At 38.9% G+C, this 27,791-nt stretch overlaps 1 protein-coding gene and 1 pseudogene across 1 annotated transcript in view; one reads left to right on the top strand and one right to left on the bottom strand.

The window, feature by feature from the left end:
* The window catches only part of LOC126168267 (calcium-activated potassium channel slowpoke), a 908,898-nt gene that overhangs the window by 660,842 nt on the left and 220,265 nt on the right, over positions 1 to 27,791 (top strand). The gene's annotated exons all lie outside the window — the stretch shown is intronic.
* Positions 9,885 to 10,002, bottom strand: LOC126102121 (5S ribosomal RNA; annotated as a pseudogene).

The raw sequence follows: 27,791 nt of genomic DNA on the forward strand, positions 1-27,791 counted from the left end.
CCAAGGTGAGATCACGTGCAGTCACAGACCTGAAATGTGGCTGCAACACTGATGTAGACTGCAGTGGTGATGTCATAATGACATCACTAGAGTTTTGGCCCCAAGCTGCAACTGTGACTCTGCTGCTGGGTATGGCAGCTGCAGTGGTGATGGTGACTGCAACCATGATGGGACTGAAGGCAGCGGTATAGGTGGCAGTGTCAGCTTCGGCGGCATGATAGCCCTGGCTGCAGTGGATGCAGTTCCAAATTCCAACAATGCTGCAATAGCTGAGTCTGTAGGGGAACCCTATAGGGAAAAGCAACAGTCTTGCCATATGATAGCAAGAGGACGATCTAGCAAGAGGACGATCTACTGATTTGATTCTGGTGCCACAGCAACCTGCCAGAAGGGCCTAAGGTAAGATACATCGAATGCCCTTTTGTATCCACGATTGTCCCAAGGTCCACTTTTTGGTAGAGAAATAGTGAAAATAAATCTGTTGGACAATTGAAAACTTTATATTGATTACCAAGGGCTCTCTGCTGGACAGACGTTGCAAGAGATAAGCAATGTCCACTGCTGCTGACAATGCAATTATTCAGCTGGTGAATGGTCAGTGATAGGCAAGGAATAACATGAATTTAGAAAAAAGCGATAAGGCATCTTCTTTAGTGTGGTATTTGTTAAGCTTGAGCATTTGCTGCTTGAAAGTATGAATGAGTCACTCTGCATCACCATTCAATTGAGGATGAAATGGGTCGGTATGCAGATGGGAAACACCATTCTGGTTGCATAAGTCCAAAAATTACTTCGATGTAAATTACAGACCATTGTCCAATACCAAATGGTGAGCAATCTGTCAGTGGCAAAGATCCAAGCTAAGATTTTAACAGTGGCAGAGGGTGTTGTCAACTGCATTGGCATAACAAATAGGAAGTTTGAATATGCATCAACAAGTACCAACCATTATCAACGTAGAAAGGATCCTGCATAATCAGCGTGTAGCCTCTGCCGTGGTCCATCAGGCTTACACCTTGAGAAGAACTGCTGCTGCTGTATAGCCTGAGTCTGTTGACAAAAATGGCAGCTAGTTGTCACAGCATCAATCTGACAATTAGTGTCCACAAATGAACAGCACTTTCTTCTGGGCTACTTAGTGCATACCACTCCCTAGTCATTGATTGAAGGAGTTCTAAAACTCACTTTGCAGTGAGGCAGGGATAAGTAAGTGAGTCATCTTCTGTGAATTGTGCAGCAGAAGCACTCCACCATAAATCAATAAGGATTGTTGAAAAGCAAAGTATCTTCTGGTGACATCTAAAATATTGACTTTTCTCGCTGGCCATTGTGTCAAAACATGGTGGCAGATGCTCCCCAGTGTCTCATCAGTGTATGTATCCTGAGCCACCAATAAAGAGCATCCAGCAGAAATTAATCCAAAGATCGTAGACATGGTTTTCAATCTGAAGACATCGAAGCTCAGTTCCGTCAGACTCTTCATCACGACCGACTGGTAACCACAATAATGCATCTGCTTCGACATGCTGTTTCAGTGGGCAGTACATGAATTCATAGTTAAAATTGTTTAAAATCGAGGCCCCTGATTCCAAATTGTATTCTGCCCTTCTGATATTCAGTCATGTCAAAACAATGCAGCAAGCAGCTTATGGTAAGTAATCAGGGTGAACTTGGAGCTGTAAATATATTTGTGAAAATGATGAACTGCAAACACACTAGCTAGGACCTCTTTTTCCACCTGACTCTATTGGATGTATGTTGGTTCACCATCTTTGAGGTGAGGTGAATGTTTTTGGCCTGTCATGACGGTCAACCTTGTGTGATAAGATAGTGATGATGCCATACTGGCATCCCCCAGTTTGTTAAGAGGCATAAAATTTTTGATGCTTTAGGCATAACCTGCATTTAATAGATGATTTTACCCAAAAACCTGAAATTTATGTAATACCTGAAATGGTTTCTGAAGGTTGGAGGGGTGGTTCTGTTGATCCTTGCAAAATACAGTAATGTTGTCCAAGCAGCTGCAGTAGCAGAGGAACCTCCTTGCTGACCTGTTCATGATACTGAAATACAGCTAGGGCTGAGGAAACTCTGAAAGGCAATCTTTTATATCTGTATAACCATTGTGGTGTGTTAATCACCAGTTTCTGTTTCATGTCATAGTCCACTTCCATTTGAAAATATGTATCTTTGAGGTCAACTTTTGAAAAATATTGTTACCCTCCAAGCCTGACTGCTAATTCTGTGGGCTTCTGCATCAGCTAGGTATCCATAATGGCTTGTGTGTTGACTGTAAATTTGAAGTCTTCCCACAATTGAATTTCACCATTTTTCCTGTGAACAATCACCATTGAGGTGGATCATTCACTTTGTCACCAGTTCGATGTCTCCTAAACCTTGTAATAAATCCAATTCAATTTTGATGGAGTCTTGCAGAGCAAAGCGCAGATTGTTCAGTTAACAGCTGCACGAGTTCAGTCTGCAAAGTGAGCAGTTGTCCAAGCTGGTCAGATATTGTAAATCATATCACTAAAAATACAATTGATAGCTGATGATCAGCAGAAAATCATCTTCCATGCCATCCTTGTTGCCAGTGAAGTATACCAATACAGTCTTCACAAAGTATAATTAAATCAAGATTTGCAATCAGGAAGCAGTGCAAATTGAGCCAGGTATATTTCAAGTAGATAAACACCATACAGACTCACACAAAAAGAACTCATTCACACACATGACCACAGTCTCTGGCAGTTGGAGCCAACTGCCAGAGACTGTGGTCATGTGCGTGTGAGTAGCGTTTGCATGAGTCTCTGTGTGTGTGGACGTGCATGTGTGTGTGGGCGTGTGTGTGTGTGTGCGTGCGTGTGTGTGCGTGTGCTTGTGTGTGTGCATATTGTCTGTTTATGACAAAGGTCTAGTTGGCCGAATGCTAACTTTCTGACAGCCGTTTTGTTGTGCATTTCTGTGACTCAGCATCTCCACTATATGGTGAGTAGCAGCTATCCTTTTCATAATACTGTTGCATTCCATCCTGGATTTTCCATGGACAGTCCAGGTCATGCAACACTTGACCCCAGACAATTCAATTGATGAGCCAGAGAGAGAACCAAATAACGTTTTCAAATGTTCGTCTTAATCTGATGATGTGTTGAGCAGTTGAGCTATTGACTGTTGATGCTGACACAGAGAAGTTGAAAGGTATTAGCACATGTGATGGTATGTGGTAGACTGGTGTCGGAGTGTATGTCTCTCCCATGGTACCAATGCTGGTGGGAGTTGCTGTGCACTGTGGAGACACATGGTCTGCATTAAGACGATTGCCCATGCCATATTCTTGTCAACACCTACACATGCTGTGTGAGTGCATGGACTGAATTGGTGGCATGAAATTAAGTATCAGAAGCCAACACAATATTTCCCTCATTTCCACTTTCTGTCAACCATAGTCAGTTGACTTATTCATGTTTTCAATAAATATCATTGGCGCAACATGGAACTCATTAGACTAATCCTTTAATTCATCTTGCAGAGTTTATAACTTCTTATATTAATCTGGAGAGTAAAATACTTCTTCAGTATTGCTGCATTAGAATAGAACATATTTCAGTTATAATCACAATGAAAAAAATTGTGATGTGTGTGAGTGAGTACTTCACTTAGTAGTCAAATCATATCCTTTTTTTTTTACTATTTTTCGGTTCATTGACACCAGAGACTTTATGTACATTATATACATTGTGAAAGTGAATGTGATCACACCAGTATTCTATTTAATATGTGCTAGTAATCCAACCCTGCTTCCTGCAGATAGCCTTAAGTATCTGTGGCCGAACAATTTGTTTGGTGTAGCGGCAAAAAATTATACTAAGGTGACAAAAGTCATCGGATAGTGACATGCACATGTTGAGATGGCAGTAGTATTGCATACTCAAGGTATAAAAGGGCAGCACATTGGTGAAGTTGTCATCTGTACACATGTGAAAAGGTTTCCAATGAGATTATAGTGGCATGATAGGAATTAACAGACTTCAAACGCAGAATGGTAGTTGGAGCTATACATGTCTGACATTCAGTTTCAGAAATCATAAGGGAATTCAATATTCTGAGATTCACAGTGTCAAGAGTGTGGTGAAAATACCAAATTTCAGGCATTACCTATCACCTTGGACAATGCAGTGGCCTCCACTTAATGACTGAGAGTGACAATGTTTCCACAGAATTGTCAATGCTAACAATCAAACAACACTGTGTGAAAGAACCACAGAAATCAGTGTAGGATATATGATGAATGTATCCATTTGGACAGTGCAGCTAAATTTGGCAGGGCTGACTGGCACAAGTGCCTTTGCTAAGAGCACACCAGCACCTGCTGCGCCTCTCTTGACCTCATGACCATATCATTTGGATGCTAGATGACTGGAAAACTGTGACCTGGTCTGGTGAATCCCAATTTCATTTCATAAGAGCTGATGGTAGTGTTCAAATGTGGTACAGAGCCCATGAAGCCATAGATCCAAGTTATCAAGAAGCACTGTGCAAGCTGATGGTGGCTCCATAACAGTGTGGCCTGTGTTTACATGGAATGGACTGGGTCCTCTTGTCCAGCTGAATCAATCATTGATTGGAAATGGTTTTGTTCAGCTGCTTGGAGACCATTTACAGCCATTGATGGACTTCATGTTCCCAAACAATGATGGGCTTTTATGAATGAAAATAAACCATGTCACCAGGCCAGAATTGTTTGCAATTAGTTTTTTAATCATTGTGGATAATTCAAACAAATAATTTGGCCACCCATCAGACATTTATGGTACGTGATCAAGAGGTCAGTTCTTGCAGAAATTCCTGTACTGGCAACTCTTTTGAAATCATGGATGGATATAGAGGCAGTATGGCTCAATATTTCTGCTGGGGACTTCCAATGACTTGTTTAGTTGATGCTACGATGAACTGCTGCACTATGCTGGGTGAAAGGATATCCGACATGTTATTGGGAGGTATCCCATGACTTTTGTGACCTCAGTGTGTGTACAGAAATGTCCCTTCTGAATCAGTCTACCTGTTAGTGAAACCCGCATCTATATCCCTTCAGCAGTACTTGAGATTAACCTTCACATACTTTCTGATGTGTTCCATACACATGAGAATCATCTCATTTTTTGGGTCTGTAGAGTGAAAACTTAACCTAATCTAAATAAAGTTCCATCTGGGGACTTTAATTTATAATGTGCATAGATCAATTTCAAGATGTGGTTAGAGGCTGTAAAACAGAACAACATTCAGTACAGTGTTACACCTTCAGAACTAGGCAATAACAAAAATAAAGGAATAATGTTAATTCATTTTGCCACTTAAATTTTATTTTATTTCATTATAAATGGAATTTGTGTTACAGCTATGTACAATATTTTCCATTACATATGATGCCGAATCAGAACAAAGTAGCTGACATTTTCTTGAGCATAAGCTATGTCATTGTTCATAAAGACCTAAAAACATCAGTTCATCATATCTGAAATGTTGTCATTTGCATTTATGTAATTTTAATATCTCCAAATAAAACCACGTACCACCAGCCTATCAGAAAATGAATCCAATGAATCAACTGTGTTTTAGCCTGTTATTTAATTTTGTAATCATTCATTATCATCATCATCAACAACAACATCAACAGTCATTTGAAATCCTGCATAGTGAGTTTTTTTCTAGCTTTATATCTATTTTTATTCTGCTTCTTGCTCATATGTGATCACAAGAAATTCCAAAGCCATTTAAGACTATCACATCCTGTAAAATTTCCTTTATCATTTGAAAATATTTACTCACTTTCAATTGCAGTGCCATTTGAATCCTGCTAAGTCCATTATTTACTCATCACCTTGAAAAAAAAATATGTTAAGGATAAATATCTTTTGCCCATCATCTAATTTTAATAATACATTGTCTATGCAATTGCTGGTATCATACCAAAACTTTGTCTGTATTTCATAGCCAATGAGAAACCTCAGTTTCAACCAGTTTTATACTAATAGTACTTGAGAAACAATAAAATGGTTCCATCTATGTTAAAACAGTGAAATATGAGTACAAGATATGCCGGGAAAGTATGTACTGCTTTGGAAAAAAAAACTCACAAAAACATTCTTTCAAACCAGAATTTATTTTTATAAGAAAGAGCACTTCTTAAGCTATTTTCTGCATAGTTGCCACCACTGTTCAGACATTTGTTTTTGCAGGAAACCAACTTTTCCATGCCTTCTTCTTAGAAGGAAGCCACAAGTGAAATCAGCCACTGATGAACGCCATTTTTTATTTGTTCATCGCTGTTAGGGCGCCTTCCATCAATTATGCTACAAGTTTATGAACAAGTGGTAGTAAGGGGTGATTGAACTGGTCCCAACTGACCTGTTAAATCAGGTTATGAGTGACACCAGCAGAATGGGGACATACGTTGTCACAGAGCAAAAAGCGCAAGAAGCGTGGACTGCTCACTCACTGAGCAGTCCACACATTTCATTTTGAATTGTGTGCCATAATTTTCTCAGTGTTACACAGAATCATACCACATTGGCAGTTTAATCTCTGGGAAGGAACTCAACAAGCAAAGTGCCCTGTCTATCCCAGAACACAGTGCATATAATTTTTTGTTCTGACATTGCTTGGAATTTTTGTTTTTTGAGAGATTGTGAGTGCCTCCACTCCTTTGACTGTTATTTTGATTCTACAGTGATGTGAGGAATCCAGGTCTCATCACTGGTCACAATTCTGTTTAATAAATTTGTATCCGTCATCACAGTTTTTGAAATTTGTGGAAACTCATTAAAAAGCATTCTTATTGTAAACCATCTGTTTTCATGAATTTTCTCATTCACTTTCTCAACCAAGCCATCATTAACAACAGAAGATTGCCTATTCTGCACTTTGTCATGAACACTGCTTTCTCCATCATTGAATCCCCACACATTGTCTCACTGTTCCATCAATCATTACATTTTCATCATAGATCCCTATAAGCTGGCAATAAATTTCAGCTGGCTCAAAATTCTTTGCATTTAAAATCTCTATCACAGAATGCACTTCACAGTCAGTGGGCTCAGAGAGCATCTTAAATATTTTGAATGATCAATAACAAATGTAAACACAACACAAACTGTCTGTAATGGTGTCAGTGGGAGGACAACAAGAGAGATGTGTGTGAACGTACACAACTGTGACATTAATGCTATGGTAGCAATAGAATGAAATAGTTCTTATTTTCCAGACAAGCCATGTATCTGTATGGCAATCCTAAAATTTTTGTTAGGCTTTGTCAAGATAGTGAAAAATTCAGAATTAAAGAAGGAATTCAACATGGAGACACAATTCCATTTAAGGTACTCTCAGAGGAAGTTTTCAGATCCTTAATAGGTAAGGTGAGTAATTAACTATTGCCACCTGGAATAATTGTGAAAGTATGATAGGAGCTGAGAAGTTTGTGGGACAAAGTTGCATGGGACAACAGGGGCCATAATATAATGTTGGTTTCTTGTTGCTAGGTGGGGTCATGTCAGTGATATGAGGTTCAACTTCATTTTTATAAATGGGATGCTATAGTTTGGTATTTATTTTGTGATAGCAACTATCAAAACAAATCCAATAATGTGTAACATTAAGGTCTTTGAATGTCAATGCTGGTCAAAAAGGTGGCATGAACATCCATTTAGAGAAGGTGTTCGAAGTGATGACCATTGGTATCAATGCAATGCTGCAATCTCCTTATTATGGATTGAGTGGTATTCCTTATCACTTTGGCACTTATTAAAGCACATGTTCTGACAATTCTCTTTTGTGTATTGTGCAAATAGTAAATATTCAAAAATATGGCGTATCCATCTAACGTGCCATTGACATGTAAACACCATTTGAAGGTTTCACAATACAACACTAATTGGAACAGTAAGACTAGTATCGTCAAATCAAGCGAATGTGAATGATGTATTCCTTTGAAGAACAAGTCGATATGCTTCTCATTTATGGAGAATGCCAAAAAAATTCAGTGATGGCTAGAGATGCTGAAAGATATCCTCAACGTACTCACCCTACACGTCATACATTTAAATATGTATATCATAAATTGAGAACAACTGGATCTTCAATGCATCAGAAACATATCCGGCAAAGGAGAGTTACTATCAAGGGAATGGAAATTGGTACTCTTGCCACTGGTTAGAGATCTTTGTGTTAGTTCATGTCAAATTGCAAGGGAATCTGGCATGAGCCAGAGTAGTGCTGTTTGTGTTCTGCATCACCATAAATATTATCCTTGTAATATCAGTTTCCACCAAGAATTAGCAGGTACAGATTGTATGCATTGCATTGAATTCTGCTGATGGGCTCAAATTCAGATTCAGAGGGATGCCACTGCCTTATCAAAGGAACCTTCAGTACCGGGCAGGAGGGTTTGCTTTCTCCAGCGAAATTGAGGGCTACACCGGTGGTAGTGTAGCTACAGGGAAGGGGGTTCTCTATAGGTAAGGCGAAGCCAACCCTTCTATGGGAGTAAACCCTGATTCCAAATCCTGGTCCTCCAAGTTGGGGGTTGGTTCAGTGGGCCAGTACCCCATTATCCACAAAAAAACTTCTCTACAAGCTCAAGAATCTAAAGCAGAGGCTCAGAAATCAGATAGGAACTCTTTACAACAATTATTGGCAAGGAAAAGGGCATTGAGAGTTGGTACATATAATGTTCAAAGCCTGACAAATAAACACACCAAAATAGAGAATGAAATTAGTTGACTGAAAGTAGACATAATTATTCGGTCAGAAACAAAAAAGAAGGGACAAGGGAATGAGAAATTTGGAAATTTCATCCGATTTTGGTCTGAAATTGATAAACATAAATGAGCAAAAGGCATTTGCATGTGAAAGAATTGCCACTATTAGCATCAAGTTATATGTCATTGAAACAGTTACGATAGGGGTGTAGGCACCAAATGGCAATACGACACAGCAAACCAAAAACCACTCCTACCAGAAATTAGATCATCTAATCAAGCAAGTCAAAAAGCACAAAGAAGTAATAATAGCAGGAGATTTTAATGCGAGGGTTGGCTCACAAGTAAATGATGCAGTAGTAGAAAGATATGGAGAAAATGTAATTAACAGTTCTGGAGAAAATCTTGTAGAATTCTGTAACCAATGTGACTTGAAAATTCTAAACACACAATAGTCACATAAAAATATCCACAGATATACATGGGAGAGACCATCATTACAGCAGAAATCAATAATTGATTACATCATTACCAAGCAATGGCCAAAAACGGTAGTTCAAGACTGTAGAGTCATGTGGGGAGCCAACTGTGGGTCTGATCATTACTTACTTTTAGCAAAGTTGACATACCTATTTAGGAGAAAACCAGCAACAACTGGACAAATGATTGACCACAGCAATCATGAGAAATTAAAGCAGGCAAGTTATAAGCTCTTTCTCCTGAAGCAGTTGAGCATCAATGATTTATTTCAACACAGATTAGAAAATGAACTAAAAGCGATTCCAGAAGATGAGAATGTTGAGGTAGAATATGAAAATATTAAAAAGGCACTTACAAAAATTTCTCTAAAGGTACCAGGGACAGAGTGTAAGAGTCTAGGTAAAGGGGATCCTCCATGGATGTCTGGTGACCTGAAGATATTGATTAGCACTCCATCATCAGGCCACAAGTGTGGTCCATCGGGACCATCCGACCGCCATGTCATCCTCACTGAGGATGCGGATAGGAGGGGCATGTGGTCAGCACACTGCTCTCCCGGTCGTTACGATGTTTTTTTTTTGACCGGAGCCGCTACTATTCGGTCGAGTAGCTCCTCAATTGGCATCACGAGGCTGATTGCACCCCTAAAAATGGCAACAGCACATGGCAGCCCGGATGGTCACCCATCCAAGTGCCGGCCACGCCCGACAGCGCTTAACTTCGGTGATCTGGTGGGAACCGGTGTATCCACTGCGGCAAGGCCGTTGCCAAAGATGTTGATTAGGGAAAAGAAAAATCTTTACAAAAATGGTTATCAACTAAATCACTATAAGACAGGCAAAACTACCAGACAACAAATTAAAAATTAAGAAACAGAATTAAATTAGAAAAGAACAAGGTGTGGGAACAGAAATATATTGAAATTGAGAGTCTAACAGGTGGATCAAAAACAACAGAATAAACAAAGCAGAAATTACCTTAAAGGAATGGGGAAAAAAACATTATGCAGACCTTTTAACTGAAGATAGGCCATATTACACACAAGAGAATGAAGAAAAGATGGAAGTAACTGATCAAAATATAAACATTACAATAGAGGAAGTGAATTGTGCATTAATTAAAATGAAGAATGGCTGATCACATGGTCCAGGAAACATTCCTGTTGAATTATTGATGGCTGGAGGAAGATATCTGAAGAAACGAATAACCTGCCTGATGAAAAACTGTTGTATAAGGATTGAAATTCCCTCAGAGTGGAAAAAGTCAGTTATGGTTTCTATTTTCAAGAAAGGGAATAGAAAAGACACAAACTGCTATAGAGGCATTAGTGTCAACTCTACAATGAGCCACTTATTTAGCAAGATAATGTTTGAAAAAATTAGCCAAATGTTGGACACCATATTGGGGAAGACCAGAGTGGGTTTAGACATAACAGATCATGTACAGATAACCTATTTATTTTACATTAACTAATGAAGAAATTTATAGCAGCAGGGAAGGAGCTACACATTGCCTTTGTAGATTTAGCAAAAGCTTATGATACAGTCCCTCGATCTAAGTTGTGGGAAGCTATGAAAGATGTAGGTATGGATGATCACCTTTTACAAATAATTATTGAAATGTACAGAGATAATGCGGTGCAGATTAGATGAGGGTCTAAGTTATCAAAACCTATTAATGTCACTAAAGGTTTGCAACAAGGTTGCAGTTTGTCACCCATCTTGTTCAATTTCTATGTAGAAGTGGTTCTCCGCTGTCAACGATGTACAGATATTTTCATTAAGCTTCGCTGATGGTCAAGCTATTATAGCACAAGATGATTATGACCTTGAGTTCATGATATGACGATTATATCAGGAATACAACAGACTGGGACCACAAATGAGTCTAACAAAAACAGAGTATCTGGTGGTGAATAGTGATTCTAAATTTGAAGTACACATAAATGACAAAGCAGTTATGAGACAAGTAGAGAAATTTAAATATCTTGGGGCACATATTGATGAAAATGGATTGCGCCATACAGAAGTAAAATATAGAATACAGCAAAGCAGAAAAGTGTTAGGATGTATGAATTCTTATTGGTGGAATAAGAATATTTAAAACAGCAATAAGAAAAGAGTAGGTAAGATAATGGTTGAACCAGTGCTATACTATGGGTCAGAACTTTGGATCTTAAATGCGGATCCCAAAAGAAGACTAATAGCTGCGGAAAGGGATTATTTGCATAGGACTGCCAGAATATCAAGAATCGTTAGGAAATGTAATGATGAAGTAAGAGCTAGAATGAAGGCAAATGATACAGTGACAGATAGAATTGAAAGAAAATCATTAAAATGGTATGGACATATGATGCGAATGCCAGATCATCAGTGCCAGAGAAGATTCATGTTTGGAAACCACCTAGCAGATGTAATTGGGGAATTTCATGACCTCTTGGACAGACCGCATAAATGGAGTAATGGAGCATCACAGCATTCACAAGGAAGTTACACTGGATACAGAGGGTTGGCAGAGGATGAAAGGGATACAATAAGATGTTGTTATTAATTAATCTACACTCCTGGAAATTGAAATAAGAACACCGTGAATTCATTGTCCCAGGAAGGGGAAACTTTATTGACACATTCCTGGGGTCAGATACAGCACATGATCACACTGACAGAACCACAGGCACATAGACACAGGCAACAGAGCATGCACAATGTCGGCACTAGTACAGTGTATATCCACCTTTCGCAGCAATGCAGGCTGCTATTCTCCCATGGAGACGATCGTAGAGATGCTGGATGTAGTCCTGTGGAACGGCTTGCCATGCCATTTCCACCTGGCACCTCAGTTGGACCAGCGTTCGTGCTGGACGTGCAGACTGCGTGAGACGACGCTTCATCCAGTCCCAAACATGCTCAATGGGGGACAGTTCCGGAGATCTTGCTGGCCAGGGTAGTTGACTTACACCTTCTAGAGCACGTTGGGTGGCACGGGATACATGCGGACGTGCATTGTCCTGTTGGAACAGCAAGTTCCCTTGCCGGTCTAGGAATGGTAGAACGATGGGTTCGATGACGGTTTGGATGTACCGTGCACTATTCAGTGTCCCCTCGACGATCACCAGTGGTGTACGGCCAGTGTAGGAGATCGCTCCCCACACCATGATGCCGGGTGTTGGCCCTGTGTGCCTCGGTCGTATGCAGTCCTGATTGTGGCGCTCACCTGCACGGCGCCAAACACGCATACGACCATCATTGGCACCAAGGCAGAAGCGACTCTCATCGCTGAAGACGACACGTCTCCATTCGTCCCTCCATTCACGCCTGTCGCGACACCACTGGAGGCGGGCTGCACGATGTTGGGGTGTGAGCGGAAGACGGCCTAACGGTGTGCGGGACCGTAGCCCAGCTTCATGGAGACGGTTGCGAATGGTCCTCGCCGATACCCCAGGAGCAACAGTGTCCCTAATTTGCTGGGAAGTGGCGGTGCGGTCCCCTACGGCACTGCGTAGGATCCTACGGTCTTGGCGTGCATCCGTGCGTCGCTGCGGTCCGGTCCCAGGTCGACGGGCACGTGCACCTTCCGCCGACCACTGCCGACAACATCGATGTACTGTGGAGACCTCACGCCCCACGTGTTGAGCAATTTGGCGGTACGTCCACCCGGCCTCCCGCATGCCCACTATACGCCCTCGCTCAAAGTCCGTCAACTGCACATACGGTTCACGTCCACGCTGTCGCGGCATGCTACCAGTGTTAAAGACTGCGATGGAGCTCCGTATGCCACGGCAAACTGGCTGACACTGACGATGGCGGTGCACAAATGCTGCGCAGCTAGCGCCATTCGACGGCCAACACCGCGGTTCCTGGTGTGTCCGCTGTGCCGTGCGTGTGATCATTGCTTGTACAGCCCTCTCGCAGTGTCCGGAGCAAGTATGGTGGGTCTGACACACCGGTGTCAATGTGTTCTTTTTTCCATTTCCAGGAATGTACGTATTGGTTAATCCTGTAATAACAATAATTTTATTTATTCATGAGGCTACATTCACGAACCATGGAAATGTTAATTTACATAACATACATTATTGGGCAACTGAAAATCATGTTGGCTGTGGCAGGTTGCACACCAAACCAATGTATGGTGTGGATTCTGGAGGACAGAATTATAGGCCCATATTTCATCGAAGGAAGTCTTAATGGTAGGAAGTACACCACATTCCTGCAAGAAACATTAGGTCTGTTATTGGAAGAAATACCTTTAGGAACAAGGAACAGAATGTGGTATCAACACAGTGGGTGTCCAGCACATTTTTTGCTGATGGCTAAAAATGAGTTGCAGAGACAATTCTCAAGTTATTGGATTGGACACAGAGGAAATGTGTGATGGCTGGCTCACTTGGCAGACTTGATGCCTCTATTCATGTGGGGATTCGTAAAAGACATTGCTTATAAAGACTTTCCAACTACACCTGAAGATATGCGATAGAGAATTGTTAGAGCATGTACATCAATAAGTGTCAATGTGATAAGGAATACCACTCAATCCACGATAAGATAATTGCAGCATTGCATTGATACCAATGGTCATCCCTCTGGACACCTTCTGAAAATGGATGTTCATGCCACCCTCGTGACCTTCGTTGTCCTTCAAAGACCTTACTGTTACACATCATTGAATTCATCTCGATAGCCACTGTCAGAAAATAAGTACCAAACTATAACATCCCATTTAAAAAAACAAAGTTGATCTTCATATCTCTGAAGTGACCCCACCTAGCAACAAAATACCAATCTCATATTATGGCCCCTGTTGTCACATGCAACTTTGTCCCACAAACTTTTCAGCTCCTATCATACTTCCAGAGCTGTCCGTGGTGGCAATAGTTAGTGGCTCACCCTGTATAACAGAAATGGAAGATACAACATATGGGTGTAAGCATGAGAACCAACAACAGAAAAATTTGAGCCATTATCATGTCAGTGAAATATGATCTCAATTGTTAATTGTTAAAACTATAAACCACAAACAAGGAAATGTTTCCAACATTAGAATTCATCATGCATGTAATGCACATGATTTTGCAGCCCACCTTATTTGAGCCAACATCACTTTTCCCTTACTTCTTTCATACTTTCTTTTTCAGCTTTCATACTTGAAACCATTATTAGTTTTTTTCTTTACCTCTCTTTCTGGTTATTTATATTTCACTGTCTTGCTACCTTTGGAAATCCTTTTATTTCCATTGTATTTTTCCTCTCTTTGATCTGTTGGTTGCTTATATTCATTATTCATAATGTGTAATTTTAGTAAGAACTGCTAGTGTTAATTGCAGCACCCAACAACTGTCCATGTTTTGTGATTATCTTGGCCTTTGGTTTGAGGGAAATTTTTTTTTGTTCACACTCTGTTCATAATTTCTCCATGTAGGTACTTTTTGCTTTCTATGTGCAGTCTCAAATCTCAAGTTTCTTTTCTGTTTGCATTTCTGTGTGCTCAGTTCTCATAGTTTCACTTTGGTAAACTAGTAAGGATATGCTCTGCTTATGTCAAGCAATGGAAAATGTGAAACAGAATTACAGTTGTTTTGAATAGTTTGTTAGTCACCACATAGAAGATGAGTTGAGTGGTAGACAGACATATTGAAAGAAGACTGCTAGGTATTATCAGCTATCGCACTAAGTCCTTTCTCAGATGTAGGCAAAACACACACAAAGTCACACATGCATGACCATCCACTCATCCAAGATCACTGCTCATTACAGTCCTAGTCCAGTCTTTGCACCCAGCGATGCCAGTGTCTATATGTATGTCAGCTATGCATGTGTGAATGTGTGTATTTTTTTGTCTTCTTCTGACAAAGGACTTAGCTTATAATATATAGCAAACTTCTTTTTATCTCACATTTTTATCCTCTGTATTTTGTTGATATTTGTCAATCTTTGCCAAGCTGATAATTACTTACATTGCATGTTTATGTATTTTGTAAAACATGCTATGACATTTAGAAGAGAAAGTTAATACACCATTGTACAAATGTGAAATAGTCATACTTCTAAATTAACAGTTAGCCATGACACAAAGAAAATATGGAAAATTTCGTTGAATACTGAAATTCTTGAGATTGAGGATCCTTCTGCTGTACCTGCAGAAGAAAAATGAGAGGTGTGGAAAGTAGAATGGAAAGGATGAGTAACTCTTGACACTGGTATGAGAGATGCAATCATTGTGATCCATGATATTTTTCAATACATATCACAGTGAAGTGTGCTGGAGATATTTTAATATGGTTTATATGTACACATAAAATAAAATGTTTCCTTCCAATTCATCAAGTTAAATCTCTCCATTCTATCAGGACTCAGATACAGACCTAACACAGTGATTTACAATTTTCCAAAATGTACAGTCTGTTGATTTCCTATTTGTTCATTTTATTTACTTGTGAGTTTCATTTTACTGTGTAGTATTTTAACATATATTACAGTCTTCCATCTCAGCTTCGATCTCATACCATTGTTTCTTTGATGTTTTGCCAATTCAACCTACTTTCTACCATTCAGTTTCCCCATATTGTACATTTAGCTGCATCTTCTCTATCTTATGTCCCTGTTCTATCCTGTATGCTAGTGGACCTTCTTAGGTGGTATACAGTACCTCCTTTGCCCAGGCAGATGGCTCAGTGTTCCTTGATGTATGTAATCTGTAAGGGGCAGTCTAATGAAAATGAGACAGGCTAAAAAAGATAGGTAAACTGTTTTTTATTTCAAACGTAATCACCATTGCTGTTAATACACTTAACCCACTCTGAGTCAAGACAGTCAGTGCCTTCATGAAAAAATGTTTGCAGTTGCCTACAGAACCATGATTATACCCAGATGCACAACCCTCCTAGAGCAAAGAAATTGGCATGAATGTCTTTCTTCAGGGCTCCAAAAATATGGAAATTGCATGGGGAGAGATCGGGACTCTATGGAGGATGTGTAAGGGTGGATATGCATCTCGCCCACATATTGCCAACGTTGGTTAGACTACGCAGAAAAAGTTTTGCTGGAAATCCCTTACATGTCCTCCTTACTGTCCAACTCTTCCTTCATGCAATTTCCTTATTTTTGGAGCAATGAAGAAAGACATTCGTGGCTGTCACTTTGCTTCAGATGAAGAAGGGCACACCTGGTACACTCATGGTTTCATAGGCAACCACAAACATGGAGACATTGACTGTCTTGTCGCACAGTGGGATACATGTATTAACAGTTATTTCAGTTATTTCTTAAATAATAAACAGTTTATGTATCTTATTCCAACCTGTCTCATTTTCATTTGGATACCACTTACACAGTGTTGAGCAGGAAATTTGTCTTCAAAGAGAATATGTTTGCCTATTAGCTATGTCTGGTTCAGTAAACAGAAAGACTTACTGCAAGAAACTATAAATGTTTTGTTCAATGGCTGAGATGTATATTTCACTCACTATGAAAGTTGTTCTTGAACTGACACATTGTTGTTGCTGTCTACTTGCTCCTGAAAAAATTGGAATTTCTGTTCTTGAATTGATAGAAGACGGGCAATGGAATCAGGTCTGACTGATAGGTATATGAGAAGTCATACACTGAATCTCTGCCTTTCAGTAAACTTAAATCAGTTTGTTAATATGGAGAATGAAGTACATGGCGAATATGAAAAAGTAAATAAATAGTATACATATACTATGAGCAAGAATAGGTAATGTGAAACACAAGAGTAATGAAATGAATCTAAAAGAAGTAGCATTTTTGTGCTAATTAATACATTTACATAATACATAGTAATATCTACAGTTTTTCATATTTGTATCATTAATCTCAAATTGTCTATAACTTTTAAAGTTTCTGTTGTTTCTCCAATTCATATTTCTGTTACATAACTCAACACTCAACACATATCCTTGAATTCCTGGAGTGCATGAATTTCACAGAATTTTGTTATCATCTCATTTCTGTACCTCATAAATATGATCGAAGGTTATTATTTCCATCTGTATTTACTTATATATTAAATTACTACAAAAATTAAATGAGTGAAGAGTTTCTTCGACAATATTTGCTTTTTGTGTGGTAAGTGAAGACTTCAGGTGAACTGAAGTATAATGTTTATTGTTTGGATAAATTATCTCAGAACATTATGTTCTGAATTATATTTGTACTTCCTTGAAAAGGTAAGTTCATGATAAAGATGAAGAATATCATTCATAGTTGTAAGACTGAGAGTGAGAGGAACATTTCATTGCACCTTTACTTTTATTTTAGCTGATTTTCTGGCTTCTTAACACGCCTTTCAGAGCACTGGTCAATCATCGCACAATAATCGCTGCCCTGTGATCCTGGAGACAATTTAAAAAAAAAAAAAAAAAAAAAAAAAAAGGCCACCGTGCTTTCTAAATATTTGTTTGGTGCATGCCTGAAATTCAGTTAAACATTGTAAATGTTGTTTATGCCTCTATCTTAATATTCTTTTACAAACATAGACTGCATGACTTGAAAATTCTGTGGCAAACAAAAAAGGAACTCTAGCTAACAAATAGCTATATTACATTAAATGACCTGATGCAACAGTCATCAGGAAAGTCTTGAATTACTGGATATGTTTTATAACATTTTAACCAGTTGAAAAACATGTCATTAATGTGGAATAATAGTGCTTTCTTTAAAATATACACTGAAGAGCCAAAGAAACTGGTACACCTGCCTAATATTGTGTAGGGTCCCCTTGTGCATGCCGAAGTGCCACAACGCGACATTGCATGGACTTGACTAATCGTTGAAATAGTGCTGGAGGGAATTGACACCATGGATCCTGCAGGGCTGTCCATAAATGCATAAGAGGGAGAGAGGTGGAGATCTCTTCTGAACAGCATGTTGCAAGGCATCCCATATATGCTCAATAATGTTCATGTCTGTGGAATTTGGTGGCCAGAAGAAGTGTTTAAACTCAGAAGATTGTTCCTGGAGCCATTCTGTAACAATTCAGGATGTGTGGGGTGTCACATTGTCCTGCTGGAATTGCCCAAGTCTGTCAGAATATGACATGAATGGATGCAAGTGATCAGACATACACGTTACCTGTCAAGAGTCATATCTAGATGTACTAGGGGTTCCCATATCACTCCAACTGGACATGCCCCACACCATTACAGAGCCTCCACCAGCTTGAACAGTCCCTAGCTGACATGCAGGGTGTATGGATTTGTAAGGTTGTCTCCATAACCGTACATATCCATCTGCTCGATAAAATTTGGAAAGGGACTCATCTGACAAGGCAACATGTTTCCAGTCATCAACAGTCCAATGTAGGTGTTGATAGGCCCAGGTGAGGCATAAAGCTTTGTGTTGTGCAGTCATCAAGGGTACACAAGTGGGCCTTCAGCTCTGAAAGCCCATATTGATGATGTTTAGTTGAATAATTCACATGATGACACTTGGTCCTGGCCCATCATTGGAATCTGCAGCACTTTGCAGAAGGTTTGAACTTCTTCCATGTTGAACAATTCTCTTCAGGTGTTGTTGGTCCCATTTATGCAGTATCGTTTTCCGGCCACAGTGATGTCAGAGATTTGATGTTTTACTGGATGATATTCATGGTACACTCATGAAATTGTTGTATCGGAAAATTCCCACTTCATCGTTAACTCAGAGGTGCTGTGTCCCATTGCTTGTGCACCGACTGTAACACCACATTCAAACTCATGTAAATCTTGATAACCTGCCAGTGTCGTAGCAGTAACAGATGTAACAACTGTGCCAGACATTTGCTGTCTTATATAGGCGTTGTCAACCACTGTATCATATTTTGCCTGTTTACATATCTCTGTATTTAAATATGCATGACTATACCAGTTTCTTTAGCACTTCAGTGCATAACTTTACTGACATGAGGCTGACACTAGAAAAGAATTGGCAATTCATTTTGAAAATTATAAAAAATGGTCTTAAGAATTTTACAGCACCATAAATTTAAATGTTAAAACTAGATCTTACATAGTTATTCATTATGGCTCATTTGTGAATCTAATGTTTGCACTTGAATTATTTTGCATTACTGCAATAGAGATTTCAGTTACAGCTACTTATCTATGTGCTCCAAAAACTTGAGACACTTATGAACATTGTTAGCAAGATATTCATTTTCTGGGCTCCTTGTAAGTTGTCTTCTCCTCCTCTTCCTCCTTCTTCTTCTACCTTTTTTGTATTTTTGTTTTGAGTGTAATAATTTTAAACCAACTGTTGATAGTTAAACATGCAGAGAGCAGTAATCTATCTTGTATTTAATCTCTGATAATAGCCTAATTTGGTGGTTTCTTCATTTTGACATGCATGAACAACTGGAACTGCCCTGACATTCACAAACTTTCATATTGTGAAGTCTGTATAACATTTCCAAACCAACACCTAAAACAACAAGATACTATTTGAGAAACTTGAAGAAGTTGAGTGTCAAGTGAATAAAAAAAATGTTTTCCTTATGTAAAAATACTGATGTCCTGATCTTGTGTGATAATACAGCATATCACTTTATTTAGTAAAGCTTCAGTGATTTGTCTTCTTTAATTAGCTTTTATCTCTAGTCACTAAGAGCAAACAAAGGTGTTAGAATAATGTCCATAACTCTTTGACTTCATAGAATTTAATAGTTACAACCCCCCCCCTTCCTCTTTGCACACACACACACACACACACACACACACACACAACACACACACACACACACACACACACACACACAGCTGACTCATGAACTATCTTCTTCCTTTAATATCTAAAAGATGAGTCACAGCAACAACAAAAACTTCATAGAGTAGTAACATGGAAAATAAAAGAAACTCTTAGGAGCAAAGAAATTCATACAACACAAAACCAAGCACCACCATAGGAGAGGAGAGGAAATACACAGTTCTGACTTATTTACTTTAACGCTTCCCGGCAAATCAAACTGTGATGCACTGAACAACTTTTAACCCTCGAGCAAGCGCGCCATTTTCATAACAAGAGCAGATGCGTGGCGTAATTTGTACACATGAAAAGAATAGGTTTCCTTCTGTTACCAAGGTAAGTCAAGTATAATCAAAATCACAGTTTAATTTTAGTTTATTTAAATAAGGAGAAAATCAACTTACATAATATGAGCTAAACTATTCTTTTATTAAACAATAATGAAATAAATTTTTACTATAACTCTCTTTCACCAAGGACAGCTGTTAAAGAGATAGTAATGACACATTCGAAGCATTAAGCAGTGCAGTTGCATCAGATCTCAGTCAGGTGCCTCTTCGATCGCTAATTATCTGATAGACAACTGCCCCAGTGTTGGATTATGTAGCTAGTTCGTAACTGGGATCATTTTTTTGAACTGATGCTAAATTTTTTCTCGCCTAGCTTGCTTTGTATTTTATATTACTGCTACGCACTTTATCGATGTTGCCTGAAGCAATACTGAAGGAATAGGTATAGGTCTGTAGTTGTGAAACAAAAATGGGACTGCACAAAATCATTTTAATTTTGGTTGGCGCACTTTATACACAGGTGCACCCACTCAAGGGTTAAATAACAAATAAGAAGGCAAAACACATTAGTTATGAAGTCCTATCTTGGTACACATTGGTTTAAATTTCTTCAATTTTAAAGGCTTTGTAAACATATCACCAAGCTGATTTTCAGAACACACATATTCTATATTGATGTCCCCATTTTGATGGTGTTCCGACACAAAATAATATCATACTTCAATGTGCTTAGAGCATTTGCGGAGCTCTGCATTTTTCACTAATTTAATGGCACTTGCATTGTCAATGAAAAATAAGGGCATATTTCTTTCTAGCAGTCTGTTGAGCTATTCTAACTCCTTGGCTCCTTCAACTGAGTAACGAACTCCACTTCAGTGGCGGATAGTGCAACTGATTTCTGCAGTTGAGATGTCCATGATACAGTCATGTCATCAATCACTGAAACAAAACCAATTGTTGTTCGTCTTTTTTTAGTGATTCCAGTGAAGTCAGCATCAACATAGGTAGTACTTTCATTAGCTTCATTGAAGTTTCTTGGTGCAAGCTCGTCATGGATTACTTTTGTCAGGCAAACTAATGCTACATGAAGTATAGAGGACCTAAGTCTGAAGTACCTCAAAGATATCTGAAAATGCATTTTACAGAGTTCCAATCAGGAGAAGTAGGTTTAACCATAGGTCGAGCAACTTTTGAAACAGCATAAGTGAGATATGGAGAAGTAGAGCATGCAATGTATATTAATGATCCCGCAGCCAAACAATAATGCTAATGTTCCCATTTTATTTCAAATTCAGACTTTAACATATCACTTTCAGTTGTTCCTGTCATAAGACCATCATCGATATAAATAGCAATTAGCAATTTTTCTGTTTCGCTTTGTCGAATGTAAATGCAAAGATCTGCTGTCGAACTAATATAGCCACTTTTTGTCATGAATGAAACAAACTTATTATTCCGGCAATGAGGTGATTCCTTAAGTCCATACAATGATTTCTTGAGGCAACAAACACGACCTGACCCATCATCAAAACCTTCTGGGTGAGCCATGTATATTTCTTTATCCAAGTCACCATATAAAAACGCAGTTCTAACATCAAATTGACCAAGCTTCACATTTTCTTCTGCTACAGTCACTATTGCAGCACTAATAGTGTCATAATGAACAAGTGGACTAAAAGTTTCATCATAAAAAGTCCAACATGTTGAAACATACCGCACACAACCAAGCGAGCACAGTATCGATCAGTCGATCCACCAAGTACCGACCGATTATCGATAACACATTTTCCTCTAGGCAGTTCTGCCACGGTTTATGTTAGACTGTGGTTCTACCAAGTCCCAGTTATCTTTTTCTTCAAATGCCTTCATTTTTTCTTTCATCGCATTAAACCATTTATTGGAATTACTACTTTCATTAGCTTCATTGAAGTTTCTTGGTGCAAGCTCTTCATGGATTACTTTTGCAGGAAAACTAATGCAATTGCTGCGTGAGAGTGGTGAGGCTGGTATCCTAATTTGTAGTGAGTAAGTTTTATTGGGGGATGTATTTCATGAACTGGACATCCATTTGGTAGCACATTCGAATATTCTTGGTCACTAGTTTCAATCTGATAAACAGTAGAATCACTTTTCTCTCCTGTTTCTTGAAAATCAACACTGCGTGATTTCATCATACAATGTTTTGATGGAATCCACACTTTGTAACCATCTTTGTCATTGAACTTAGAACGAAATTTCTTTGACAAATAAACATAGCATTTTGATCCAAAAATTTTTAGATAGCTACTAAAACTGTTAAATACTTTGCCAGTCCACAATTCAAAAGAAGTTTTACCTTCAATGCTTGACTTCCCAGTACGATTGAGTAAAAAAACAGCTGTGTCACTTGCATGAGCCCAAAATGATTTAGGTAACTTGCTAGATGTTAACTTTGAGTGAGCTAATTTAACTATATGTCGATTTGCTTGTTCAGCAACACCATTTTGCTAAGGAGTGTCTGGACACATAAGACAAAACTCAGTATCACAGGTATATTTTTCCTACGTGGAATGTTTCCTTATATATATATAAAAACAAAGATGATGTGACTTACCAAATGAAAGTCCTGGCAGGTCGACAGACACACAAACAAACACAAACATACACACAAAATTCAAGCTTTCACAACAAACTGTTGCCTCATCAGGAAAGAGGGAAGGAGAGGGAAAGACGAAAGGATGTGGGTTTTAAGGGAGAGGGTAAGGAGTCATTCCAGTCCCGGGAGCGGAAAGACTTACCTTAGGGGGAAAAAAGTACAGGTATACACTCGCACACACACACACATATCCATCCACACATATACAGACACAAGCAGACATATTTAAAGACAAAGAGTTTGGGCAGAGATGTCAGTCGAAGCAGAAGTGCAGATGCAAAGATGTTGTTGAATGACAGGTGAGGTATGAGTGGCGGCAACTTGAAATTAGCGGAGATTGAGGCCTGGCGGATAGCGAGAAGAGAGGATATGCTGAAGGGCAAGTTCCCATCTCTGGTGTTCTGACAGGTTGGTGTTAGTGGGAAGTATCCAGATAACCCGGACGGTGTAACACTGTGCCAAGATGTGCTTGCCGTGCACCAAGGCATGTTTAGCCACAGGGTGATCCTCATTACCAACAAACACTGTCTGCCTGTGTCCATTCATGCGAATGGACAGTTTGTTGCTGGTCATTCCCACATAGAAAGCTTCACAGTGTAGGCAGGTCAGTTGGTAAATCACGTGGGTGCTTTCACACGTGGCTCTGCCTTTGATCGTGTACACCTTCCAGGTTACAGGACTGGATTAGGTGGTGGTGGGAGGGTGCATGGGACAGATTTTGCACCGGGGGCGGTTACAAGGGTAGGAGCCAGAGGGTAGGGAAGTTGGTTTGGGGATTTCATAGGGATGAACTAAGAGGTTACGAAGGTTAGGTGGACAGCGGAAAGGTGGACCATATCATGTATAACATATCATGAAATTTTGTGTGTGTGTTTGTGTGTTTTTTTTATTGTGCCTCTCTACCAGCACTTTCCCGTTTGGTAAGTCATGGAATCTTTCTTTTTAATACATTTTTCCCATGTGGAATGCTTCTTTCTATTTTATATATATATATAAAAGAACTCAGTCACAACATATCATTCCCAACATATCGTCTATCTCGCCACAGGAAGTGTCCCCCCTCCTGACTCAGTACCACCTAGGACTGGAGTAATTATATCAGGCTCTCAACCAGGGTTTCAGTCACTTATCATCATTCTCTGAAATGGCAAAATATCTTCCCCACTAACCTTGCTACCCCTTCCACAGTAGTATTCAACTGCTCATCAGGTCTACACAATATCCTTGTCCATCTCAATACTACCATTGCTTCCAACCCTTTCTTGCAAGCTTCATATTTCTTTAATAGACCTAGGTACAATACTTGTGGCATACAGCCTCCCACTGTCATCTACTCCACTAATGTCAAAAGCATCTTCTACTCCATCAAAGTAAAGGCCAACTGTGAAAGCTGCCATATGGTCTACCAACTTAGCCACAAACACTGAGCAGCATTCTGTGTGGATACAACAACTAACAAGCTGTCTGTGACTACTGTGGTGTGCTTGACTGCTTCACACCTGTGCCATCTGGATTCTTTCCAGCAAGGCTAGCTTTTGTGAATTGTGTATTCCCAAACCCCCTTCCCCCTCGGCAGCAACTTTCCTCAGTCCCTATCTCCAGCTGCCTCTACTCCCTTCACTACTCCTACTTCAACCTCACACATGCCTGCATAATTCTTTCTTCTTCTCTGCCTCCCCCTCCTAGTGCAGTCAACTGAAGCTGCACCTAACAGTCCACCATCCTGTCCCTGGCACAACTGTACACACTCCTACTGACAGGACTGCAGCATCCTCCCCCACCCCTACTGACGTATCCTTCCCTCTCTCTGCTCTGTTCCAACTGTTTTCTCCTCAGTTAAATAAGTCTGTAATTTTATCAAAGGCCACATTCCCCAGTACTTTTGAAAAGTGAAATAGATCTGCAACTATTGGTGTTTTGCTTATCTCCAGTTTTGTAAGTGGGTGTTACTACAGCATATTTAAACCTGTCAAGAAAAAAAAAGGGTAATTCTATCAAGTCAGCACAAGATCTTAATATTTTATGAGAAACACCACCATAGCCAGCATAATTATTACTTTTCAGTGACCCAATGAATTTTGTGATCTTATTTTATTTCCAGTACAACTAATTTAGAATTATACTCCAATTTCACCTGGAAAACTTCTATTTGTGTTAAAGTGTTAACTGTACCCTAAAATAAAATACTTGTGATATTCTGCAATGAAAGTAACAAAAATATCCCCTCTTTTCATCAGTGTGAGATAGGATTTGTGTTGTAGATCAATTTTTATTTAGCCATTTATAATATGCTAATTCATATTACATCTCTTATGAATCTATAATCCCAAGAATTTAACACTGTTAACTTCTCATATTTATATGTCCTCTATTTCATTCATTAACTAGATAGAAATGTCTTGGAAGTTTTTAACTGCTTTTATTCGGTTATTTCAATGTTTAACAACATTTATTAATGTCCATCAAAATTTCATTAACTGCTCTTTGTAAAACTAAACATGATTTGTTGTTTATCACTGTGTATGTGTCATCTGAAAATGTAAGGAACCCAACATCTGGTAATGTTTATGATTACAGTTCATTGACATGTGCAAGAAAAAGTGAGATCCCTAAGATGGAACCTCATTCGTCACAAATATCGGTTTCTAGTTGACTGAAAACGTAATACATGACTGTTTCCTGCATCTTAGGTGCATAGACATACAACTTGAATCATTTTGAAGAAATTTCCTGTGATACCATGTATTCTAATTTGCTTAAAACAGTGTTGTGATTCACACAGTCAGAAACCTTTTGTAAATCACGGGATGAACTGTTAGCATGTAAATTTAATGTCTAATGAATCAAATACATTCTTACTACATGTGTAAAGTGCTGTCTTGATATCAGAACCCTTCAGAAGTACATTATCACTGTATGTCGTAATAGCCTTCTGTATGTCAGAACCCTTAGATTAAACTATTACTCAAACCGTATGTTATCTGTGAAAAGATCTGGGGAAAAAATGAGCCCAGAAAACCAGCCAGTTCTCCCATTTCTAAAATGTTACTGGCACATCTGTGTCTACAAAAGACCAAACTTCATGGTTTATCTCCATCTTATCTGGATTTTATTTCTTTGATAGATTGCAAATTGTACAATAATAATGGCAGGAAGAACAATTATCCTTCCAAGAAGGAAATGCAAGGAACATTCTTGAGTAATTTCACACTTCATTGGCTTTTGTATGGAAAAATCTGAAACATTCTGGGATGGAAAAAAGTTTGTTGCAGTCAGGACAATACCAGCTTGTCTCTTTCCAGTGTACTTTGCAAGTAGAGTGTTTTGTCTTCTCTAAAAATAAGATGTTGCAAACTCATGTTGGATACTACTTCTTGGCTGCAGTAATTTTACTAGGAAAATGTCATCCTGCAATGCTACTGATGGCAGGTAAAATTTCTTGAGCCAGTGTTGTGCCTTTCTGAGAGAGTTCTTCACCTATTTCTGCAGACTGTTCCCACTCAGGTATTTCTCCCTCCAATCCAGAATCATTCAATTCATCCTCCATATCTTCCAAAGTTTCTTGCTCACTCAAGAAATGTGACACATTTGTAGCAAAATTATAGAAAACATTAAAACCTGATGAGTACATGAACACCGGCCGAAGTGGCCGAGCAGTTCTAGGCGCTATAGTCTGGAACCGCGCTACCACTATGGTCGCAGGTTCGAATCCTGCCTCGGGCATGGATGGGTGTGATGTCCTTAGGTTAGTTAGGTTTAAGTAGTTCTAAGTTCTAGGGGACTGATGACCTGAGAAGTTAAGTCCCATAGTGCTCAGAGCCAGAGCCAGTACATGAACAAAAATCATGACAATGTGAGAAGACAAGGGCTCAGTCAGTCATGACAGCAATTCTTACGCTCACTACCTCTTCTTTTGAAGGAAATCTAGTAACTTACAACACAGGGAATCATCTGTCGAGGGACATGAGCACATCCATGTGTTGTTCTCACATGAAACTATTCCACTTTTCAAACAATAGATGGATCATGCATTGTAAAACATTGTGGCATGTGAAATATTCAGGCACGGTCCTGTAAACACAGTATTGTCGCCCAAGTTATTTTCTGTCTTGGACATAAATGTTATAAAGATTAAATTTTCAAATATGATTTAGTTTAGTGTGTGTACTAATAAAGTTTTCAAAATTTTATGACAACTGTGGACAGCACATAGGAATATTTTCTGTAAGAAATAGCAAAAATTATTTTCTTATTGTTAAAACATAGTACTCAACACTGGCTTACTTAATTTGTTTGGCGTGAACTGTATCTAAATGAATTGGCATAAAATCAGTCTCTCAGAAAATGATACAGTACATTTTTATAGCATGGAGAATCAGTGTGCAAGGGTGTGCAATTCAGAACTATTAAAAAATTATGATATGCATTTGAAGTTCTCTGATGCTCTAGAAACTGAAACTGTAATAATGAATATCACAGACAACTGTAATATAAGGTCATCATGACTAACAAGAAATACTTCAGTTGTTTAACAGAAGAAAGAATTTAAAATGTTCAGAAAAGAAAGAATACAGTTATTTTGGAATGAAATCTATAGGATGTGCAAGGAAGATAAAGGAAAAAAGTACAGAAATTGAGAAGTAATTGGTCATTGAAATGACACTATCAAATTAACAGCTCATGCAGTCAGTCTGTTGACAAGAATAACATACAGAAGAATGGAAAATAAAATAGAAGATTGGTTATCTGAGTTTAGGAAAGGTAAAGGCACCAAAGAGACAGTTCCAAGTTGCACTTGATAATGAAATGTTACACCTTCATCCCTACTATAATTATAAACAATATACACAGAGTCCTTGTGACTTAGTGAAAACTCTATCAACCCCTCCAACAATTC

Source organism: Schistocerca cancellata, chromosome 1 (assembly GCF_023864275.1).
Source record: "Schistocerca cancellata isolate TAMUIC-IGC-003103 chromosome 1, iqSchCanc2.1, whole genome shotgun sequence".
Taxonomy (NCBI): domain Eukaryota; kingdom Metazoa; phylum Arthropoda; class Insecta; order Orthoptera; family Acrididae; genus Schistocerca; species Schistocerca cancellata.